We start from the raw sequence: 10,156 nt of genomic DNA on the forward strand, positions 1-10,156 counted from the left end.
GGAAACTCTGGCCTGAATGCGGCCCTCCAAATCTCTTCAGCTGGCCATTGGGACTTTCACAATACCGCAAATCCTTCCTCCACCACCTCCCTCACCTACTTTGCTTTGCACACGTCTCGAGTGCTCTTGTCTGCTACAGTTGCAAAAGGTTTACACTGGGACCTCGGGTTACAGACACTTCAGGTTACAGATGCATCAGGTTACAGACTCCGCCAACCCAGAAATAGTACCTCAGGTTAAGAACTTTACCTCAGGATGAGAACAGAAATCGCACAGCAGCGCAGTGGGAGGCCCAATTAGCTAAAGTGGTACCTCAGGTTTCAGGTTAAGAATGGACCTTCGCAACGAATTAAGTTCTTAACCCGAGGTACCACTGTATTATCGAAATTTACATGCTTTCAGCTGTTTGCAATGAGCAAATCAAACAAATGCAATTGAAGTAGCTCAACACAACAGATGCTTCCAAAGGTTTTCCCCAAATTCAGCAGAAAACGCAACTGTATCTCTCTTGCTTAACATGGGATGTCTTTGTATCTTTCACCTCCACTTCCCTCTGTCATAGTGTTCCCAAACACCTGCCCCTGGTATAACAAAACAACATCATCCCCCGCAACCCAGATTTTGGGGTAGAATAATAAATTCATGTTTATCAAGTGGCAGAAGGTTGTCTAGCATTGTCCAGAGAAAGACGAGGCCTGTCCTGGTTTGCACATGGACAAGGCTTGTTTTTGATCTTTGTTTTTAATATGAGGTTACATCTTATGAAGTGAATGTGCTTGAGGGCTTTGTTTTGCCGTCCCTCTTCTCCCCATGCCCATTCTCTATTTCAGCCAGGGAAACAGAAATCAGGAAATGAAGAATTCCAGAGGCAATTGCTTCTCCTGGAGGAATTCAAGAAACTACAGACTTGATCTTTTAGTCCTTGCAAACCACAATTGAGGATGTATCTAGACTGTACCACTTTGTTTTGTTTTTTCCGTTGTGTTTTATCAAATTTTCAAAAAAAATCACATATACCGTACATTCCAACACATAATAAATTTTTCATTTGTTTTGTTGACCTCTGACCCCATTTTTCGTGGCGTTTTTTTATTTCTCCCCCTTGCTGAACATCTCTCTCATATAGTAAAGGTAAAGGGACCCCTGACTATTAGGTCCAATCGTGACTGACTCTGGGGTTACGGCGCTCATCTCGCTTTATTGGCCGAGGGAGCCGGTGTACAGCTTCCGGGTCATGTGGCCAGCACGACTAAGCCACTTCTGGTGAACCAGAGCAGTGCACGGAAACGCCATTTACCTTCCCGCCGGAGCGGTACCTATTTGTCTACTTGCACTTTGACGTGCTTTCGAACTGATAGGTTGGCAGGAGCAGGGACCGAGCAATGGGAGCTCACCCCATCGTGGGGATTCAAACTGCCAACCTTCTGATCGGCAAGTCCTAGGCTCTGTGGTTTAACCCACAGTGCCACCCGCGTCCCTCTCTCTCATATACCGTTATAATAATACAATAATCCCTAATTCCTTCTGTTGCTCCTGGTTCAAATCCTGATCGCATATTCATCATACTATAATATTTCTTTTGATAGTCTGAAAGGGGCTTCAATTCCTCCACAAAACAATCATTAGGTTCTCTTATTTTGGCTGTTAACTTTGTGAATTCTACATAGTCCGTCTTATCCATTCTTCTTTGGTGGGAACTTTTTCTTCCTGGACCATGCCACTTTGAACTGCAAGTCAGATGGGTGGGGCATAAATAATAAAGTTGTTGTTGTTGTTGTTGTTGTTGAACAGGATATCCCTACTTTCATCAAAGAAAACTGAAGCAGGTATCTCTGGACATGTGTTTGAAGATGCAACAAAATAGACACTCTACATAAATAAGTGTTGCATTTATGTATGCAACAACTGAGCCCTGTGTTTCATTAGCCCCAAAATGGAAAACGAGCGAGGTCCCAACCAAAGCAGAATGGCAACTTAAGTTGATGGAATATGCACAACTTGCAGACTAAACATATAGAATAAGAACAAGAAGTACATACATTTAAAGAAGATTGGAAAGCGTTTATTGAATATATGGGAAATAATTGTGTACAGCTGAAAACGCCGGCAGCATGAAGATAAATTCAACAGTGTGAATAAGTTTTGATGGATGCAATAATGGAATACTGAATGGTTTAGTTTTTGTAAAATATGCAGGGATTTATGAAGGTCCTGGGTGAGTGCCTGGAGGTGGTTGAAAGATGGATGGCGGGTACAGATTGAGGTTGAATCCTGACAAGACAGAAGTACTGTTTTGGGGGGACAGGGGGCGGGCTGGTGTGGAGGACTTCCTGGTCCTGAATGGGGTAACTGTGCCCTTGAAGGATCAGGTGCGCAGCCTGGGAGTCATTTTGAACTCACAGCTGTCCATGGAGGCGCAGGTCAATTCTGTGTCCAGGGCAGCTGTCTACACAGCTGGTACGTAGGCTGAGACCCTGCCTGCCCGTGGACTGTCTCACCAGAGTGGTGCATGCTATGGTTATCTCCCGCTTGGACTACTGCAATGCGCTCTACGTGGGGCTACCTTTGAAGGTGACTAGGAAACTACAACTAATCCACAATGCAGCAGCTAGACTGGTGACTGGGGGCGGCTGCCAAGACCACATAACACCGGTCCTGAAAGACCTACATTGGCTCCCAGTATGTTTCTGAGCCCAATTCAAAGTGTTGGTACTGACCTCTAAATCCCTAAACGGCCTCAGCCCAGTATACCTGAAGGAGCGTCTCCACCTCCATCGTTCAGCCCAAACGCTGAGGTCCAGCTCTGAGGGCCTTCTGGAAGTTCCCTTACTGCGAGAAGTGAAGTTACAGGGAACCAGGCAGAGGGGCTTCTCGGTAATGGCACCCACCCTGTGGAATGCCCTCCCACCAGATGTCAAAGGTAAAAACAACTACCAGACTTTTAGGAGACATCTGAAGGGAGCCCTGTTTAGGTAAGTTTATAATGTTTGATGTTTTATTCTGTTTTAATATTCTGTTGGGAGCTGCCCAGAGTGACTGGGAAAACCCAGTCAAACAGGCAGGGGATAAATAATAAGTTGTTGTTGTTGTTGTTGTTAATGAAATGTAAAATGAAGCATGGAAAGGGAAGAAGGGAAGTCATTGATATTTTAAGGATGTAAAATTGAGTATTTTAAATTGCAAAACATATAATTTAATAAGTGTGTGTGTGTGTGTGTGTGTGTGTGTGTGTGGACACTTTGTGTTTTTATATGCATATGGGTACCCTTGCGCATCTGCGTAGCAGGAATTTTACTACCCCCATGTCTGGAAAGGGTTGTGTGTGCATCAGACTTCAGAGACAACACACCAATCTCTCTCTCTCTCTCTCTCTCTCTCTCTCTCTCTCTCTCTCTCTCTCTCTCTCTGCTTAGCACACTTGCTGTGTTGCCTAAAGGGGAAACCGCTTAGGTAGTACGCTTCAAAAATGGGTATTAGAATTACAGCAGTGGGAGGGGGGGTGACTCTGTGTGCGCGGCGAAGCAGAGATTTTCATTGATGAGTGGGCATGAAACGTTGGCAGCCGCAAGCGAAAAAGGCAAAGAAAGAGGATGGAGGGGGGGGGCCTGTTTCCTGTATTCTGCGACTGTGAGACACCATTACAAGCTCCCAGGCAGAGGAAGAATAAAAGGGAGCTTGAACTCCTTCTTTTTTTGGGGCGGGCTGTCTCCTCACATTCTCCCACCCCGTGGTAGCCATTGCAGTCCCTCTGCGCGCCCAACCCAAAATCTGATGAATGCGACTAAATTCAAGCCCCCTGAATGATTGCATGCACTCAATAAGTGTTTTGTTCTCAGAGTTGCAAGAGTTTCTAAATCATGCTTTCTTTTGCCCTTTGAATTGTTGCAAGCAGCTCTGCGTGATCTCTCAGACAATGAGAATTCTGTGCCAGCGGAACACCAGATCCTGCAAGCTGGATACATTTTGTAAGTCAAGCCAGTTTCCATCAAAAGCTAGATAGGATTTCAGACAGGAGCAAGCTTAGAAAGGACCTTCACCTCCCACCATCAAAAGCTATGCCCAGTCTTGGCTGCATCACTTAAAATCTGATGTTGGTACATAATCACGTTGTTGATTTTTGCCCCTGTACCAAAATTGCACCTAAAAACCAGAGGTGTTGATTCAGTTTCAACATCACCCCAAACCATGGTTTGCACTAACTATACTTTACAAACCACATGATAACTTGAACCTCAGAACATACAGAACATACTGTTGTTTCAAGCTACAGGCACCCCCTGAATTGCACAGGGGTTACATTCCATGTCATCATGTGTGATGGTTATGCCCTGTTACGCGCACACACACACACCCTGTTGTTCTCCCTTTTCGGGCCACTCCCGGGTCGCCGTGATGTGTGCGTGCATGGTCAAGCGTCAATTGGACATTCGTCAATTGGTCGTTGTCTGTATCTAGGCAAAGGTAAAGGGACCCCTGACCATTGGGTCCAGTCGTGGCCGACTCTGGGGTTGCGGCACTCATCTCGCTTTATTGGCCGAGGGAGCCGGCGTACAGCTTCCGGGTCATGTGGCCAGCATGACTAAGCCATTTCTGGCGAACCAGAGCAGCACACGGAAACACCGTTTACCTTCCCGCTGGAGCAGTACCTATTTATCTACTTGCACTTGGACGTGCTTTCGAACTGCAAGGTTGGTAAGAGCAGGAACCGAGCAACGGGAGCTCACTCCATTGCGGGGATTCGAACCGCCGACCTTCTGATCAGCAAGTCCTAGGCTCAGTGGTTTAACCCACAGTGCCACTGCCTTCAAATCCTATCAGTCCAGCTCTCCAAACTTTTTTACTTCATTCTATGGCTTGTCCGTTCAAACATCTCACCAAACCATAGTTAGCAGAAACCATTTCAAACCAGGGTTTCTGATTGTTGGAGGAATTTATGTATAGGTTGGGGGGGGGGTTGCTTCTCCAGCAGAAATCATGCACATGCAGCCCACTACCAAAATCAGCACAATCACTTTTGTGACTTTTGTGATTTGTCCCCACAAAACACTTCATCACAGTTTCTTCCTGTCTATTCAAAGGGCCTTTGCTGCATGATACCAAATTTAACAATTCACTGATAAATGTATCTATGTAATGGCTCACAGGGAAAACTTCAGAAATTCAAATAGACATGTGAGCTCAGCTACTCAGCAGCCCCTCTGCCTGAGTGATAATCCCTGGCATCCTGATACCTGAGAGCCAGACAGGTAGCCATTCCAGAAATAACAAACCCAGATGAAGACAAAAGGGTGTGATTAACTTGGCTGGGAAACAGGAAAATGTAAATATCTCTTTTGTTACACTTGATGGGTGTTTGGTGGAGGGCAAGGAGAACCAGGGGGCAGGGTCCAGGATGCTCAGATTACTGCCACCAGACCTCCCCTTTCATGATGTAACCATGATGTATTAGTGATGTAGTTTGGGGGTGTAATATGGGGATTAGCAGCTAATAAAAGTTTGGGAGCTCTTTTGTTCAGGGCTTCCATCTTGTTCCACCTTCTGGCAGGTGGGAGTCCTGTCACGACAGTCTTCAATAAAGACCAAGCCTACTGGCTGCTGTTTTGCTCCAATTTTCCTGGTTGGTGTCCTTGCTTTTTGTCCAAGGGAGCCCTCGGATTTCTCCGTTAACATGATTATGGCTTGATTGCAAGCTATAGTCCGGTGTGATGTTAGAACTGAGCCACTGACCTCTGTAACTTCGATTCTGATGTCTAGCAACGTGCCCTTTACTAAAAACAACCTCTGGAGAGGTTGCAAGCTCAGCTGCTTGGGTTTTTGGTTTTGTTTAGCATTCATTACAGTATGGGATGTAGTTTCTCCTCACAGCACCCCATCACACCTCACTGGTCCAGCAGCCTCTAACCAACCAGCCCATACAGGAGATCTACAAAGCAGGAACCTGATTCCGTATGCCTTTGCTGGACGTTGCTGAAAAAAGCCTTGTTTCGGGTCTCTCAGAGCCAAATCAATTCACAGCTCGGGATGTTCTAATCTCGGTGCTGCGGATGCAATTGTTCCCTGGTTACAATTAACAAAGGTCAAATAATCTACATGTGTTTTTCACACCTCAGAACCTCACAAGTATCAGTATCAGAGAGTTGCTTCTTCCACAGCCCTGCTGGGTTAGGAGCAGAATGAGTTTGATTTGGGGAGGGGTTCGGTTATTTGAACAGAAGCTTCTCTGTCTCCCTGGGGGTGGGATCGCCCTGGCAAAGGAACTATCACGGCTATTAATAACTTGATGAATAATTAATTGTGGGCCGCTGCCGTTTATCTTGGCCCTTTCATCTCTACACCCCCCCCCCCACTGTCTGAATACACTGAGTTTTGTGGGGGGGTTTTGCATCTGATGGATATTCAGTCTCGTTCTCTTGTTTGTTTTTCACTGATGCATGGCTTCCCCAAAATCTTGCAGGAGTCTTCCTGGCTAGTCTTGGTTTGCAGAGGAAGAGAAAGCAGTCTGGGAAGTGGGGAAGTGAGGTGACAGATTAACCAGAAATTTGTTTGGGATAGGCTGTCCTGGTTTGCCATGAGTTTTGTTTCTTTGCTTTGTTTTGTTTTCGCTTGCATTGGCATGTGAAAATAAGTTGGCGGGTTTCTTGCAAAAAAATCTGCACAAAGGGTTATTGTCTATCTGGAGAAAACACCCCTGCCTTAGCCTTACCCATGTGTACTCCATGATTCCTGCAGAGGGATGCGGGTGGCGCTGTGGTCTAAACCAGTGTTTCCCAACCTTTTTTGGGCAAAGGCACACTTGTTTCATGAAAAAAATCTCGAGGCACACCACCATTACAGCCCCGTGACGTCAGCGCGCAGCGTCACGCCGGGAGGGACATGAATTGCTAGCAAATTACATAATCACCTCCTTGAGGGCTGGCTCATCTTCTCTGAAGGCAGAACCCCATTAATTAACAGCACAGACTCACACCATAGCCAAGACGAGGGGGGAAAACCTCAGTCATGCACAGTCATGCACATGTGGGGGCTAAATGAGGACGAAGACCGGGCAGAGAGCAGGGTTCAAATCACCCCACCTGGCCAGGACAATCCCTGGGTGCTCCCTTGGGCCACTCGCCTGACCCACCTCGCAAGGCTGTTGTTGCGAGGATAACACGGGGAGAACCACGCGCGCCCCCGGGAGCTCCTTGGAGGAGAAAGCGGGCGATGAATGCAATGCATGAAATATATGAGAGGCGACCAGGTTTTGCAGGTGAGGGGCCCCCGCCAGCCTCCGCTTCCAACACCCGGCGCAACAACGCCGAAGTTTCCCCCCGGGCTCGGCTCGGGGAGCAGCGCTGCTCCCCCCCGGCTCCCCTTCGCCCTCCCGGCTCTCTCTGCCGCCCACTGGGGACCCCCCTCACCTGCCAAGTCCGGAGCGCCGGTGGAAGTTGCATGCATGCATTCAGGGCGCCGTGTTGCCATTGCATTGCACTGCACTCCATGCAACGCCTGCACGCATGCATTGCCTTGCATGCCCGCCAAGGGGTCTCCCCGCGGTCCGATGCGTCCCCTCTGGCGCGGATGCAGCATTGCAAAAATAAACCACCCCCCCCGACGCAGCCCTACCTGGGGGGCAGCCTCCGCCTCCGCCGCTCCACCTCCGCGGGGATCCCTGGGCTCCATCCTGCCGCTCGATCTCCGCGGGGGCGCAGGCAGGCTGCGCGGGGTCTGCGCGGAAGAGCCCCTGCCCGCCCGGCCGCCGCCGCTGCGCTCATTCCATGGCCGGGAGAAGAGCGCTTCAAACAAAACGCCCGGCCCGCCAGGCCACGCTGGGAAACGTAGTTTGCACACCCCGCGCGGGCGCGGAGCCCAAGCGCAAGGGGACTACGGATCCCGGCAGCCCCCGCGCCGGGGACGGAGGGGGAGAGGCCGGGTGCAGGGATGGAGGGACGGGTGGGCGAGCGAGTGAGTGAGTGGCAGCCGCCAAGCCTTGGCCGAGAGCCAGGAAGGGCCTCCCCGGAGGAGGAGGAGGAGGAGGGAGGCGCAGAGCGGGAGGGAGGGAGGGAACCCCAGGGGTCATCTAGTGACGGCGCCCCAATCGAAAATTTGACTTTAAAAAAAAAATTCGAATTTTTTAATTTTTCCCGCGGCACACCAGGCAACATCTCGCGGCACACTAGTGTGCCGCGGAACAGTGGTTGGGAAACACTGGTCTAAACCACTGAGCCTCTTGGGCTTGCCGATCAGAAGGTTGGCGGTTTGAATCCGTGTGATGGTGTGAGCTCCCATTACTCGGTCCCAAGTCCTGCCAACCTAGCAGTTCAAAAGCACACCAGTGAGAATAGATAAATAGGTACCGCTGTGGCGGGAAGGTAAACGGCTTTCTGTGCACTCTGGTTTCCATCACGGTGTTCCATTGCACCAGAAGTCATGCAGGCCACATGATCCTGAAAGCTGTCTGCGGACAAACACGGCTCCCTCGGCCTGTAAGCGAGATGAGCGCCACAACCTCATAGTCACCTTTGACTGGACTTAACCGCCAGGGGTCCTTTGCCTTTACCTTCTTGCAGAGGGGCCACAGGTGCTGTGGTGGTTAGAGTACGTACCGGACTAGGACCTGGGATACTAGGGTTCAGATCCCCAATCAGCCATGAAGCTCACCAGCTTTCACAAGCTCTGAAGTCCGCAGGTAAGTGCAGCCTTCTGCTAGCTGCAGGAAGGCCCGGTGGGCTGAGGAATATTTAGGGGCCCCAACCATCACATCGTTTGCCATCAGACCACACAGCAAATATATCTTCACTTGCACAAGATAGTCCATTAAATGAATGTAGCATTTGGATGCCGAATTTGGGAATGGGTGCCAGATTGGGTTTTGCTTGGTGCACACTGTAGCTTTTAGCACAAAGTATAGACCGGTCTGGTCTATTACCCTGTGAGATTGTCACAGGATAGTGTGCGTTCTGTTCCTAATGTACTCAGCTGGAGCCAGTAGCCTTCAGAGAATTCAGAGACTCCTGGACTGAAAGTTTCATCTGCACGATAACGTCAGAGCATCTCTGCTTTGCCCACTGTTTGAAACAAGTTCAGTGAATTAATACCGCAGACAGCGGGGACTTACACCGTTTCAATTTTTCTTTCTGTCTTTTGCATGCTTTTGGAATTTTCAATTGACAGTGAAGAGGGGGAATGGGGGCACGTATCGCTCCATTGGTGCATGCCTCATTCTGATGTTGAACTTGCTAGTGGGGCTCTGATGTCCTTTAACACTATGAATGATTTCCTAGCATCTTAGCACCTTTGAACATTTAAAGCCAACATTTCCAGCGAACAGCGTTGAACTCAGACACCAGGTGCGGCATAGGTAAAGTTCTGAAAGACGACGCTTTGTTCTGTATCTTAGGCAAGCCAATAGAAAAATCATGCGGAAAGCTCAACAATGTTGAGGTCTCCTGGTTTTTACTTTTTGAAATATGGCAACCCTACCTTAAAAAGGTAAAGGGGCTCCTGACCATTAGGTCCAGTCGTGGCCGACTCTGGGGTTCTCATCTCGCTTTATTGGCAGAGGGAGCCGGCGTACAGCTTCTGGGTCATGTGGCCAGCATGACTAAGCCGCTTCTGGCGCAGGGAAATGCCGGGAGCAGCGCAGGGAAACGCCGTTTACCTTCCCGCTGGAGCGGTACCTATTTATCTACTTGCACTTTGATGTGCTTTCGAACTGCTAGGTTGGCAGGAGCAGGGACCGAGCAACGGCAGCTCACTCCAACACGGGGACTTGAACCGCCGACCTTCTGGTCGGCAAGTCCATGTTGTTCTTAAATTCTGCCCCTCATTGATGGTCCCTTATAGTTGATGGTCATTGATGGTCCCTTATAGTTGCTTAGACAATGTTTTTCACATCATAACTCAATCATAATTTGGAGATTTAAATAGGCCTCCTATCCTCTACCTGCTTATTTGAAGATGTGGGGTTAGATGACTTTGAAAGGAGATGTGAGACAATGTTGATGGAGAACAAGAGACTGCTGGAAATGATGGCTGTCCTCTGCCTCCAGACTTAAAAGCCCTCACTGCTGTCCTGCTTGTAGGATTCCCAGAGGCAAAAAAGGTAAAGGTAAAGGACCCCTGGACAGTTAAGTCCAGTCAAAGGTGACTAGGGGGTTGCGGCGCTCATCTCACG

Source organism: Podarcis bocagei, assembly GCF_964188305.1.
Source record: "Podarcis bocagei genome assembly, chromosome: 13".
Lineage (NCBI taxonomy): Eukaryota > Metazoa > Chordata > Lepidosauria > Squamata > Lacertidae > Podarcis > Podarcis bocagei.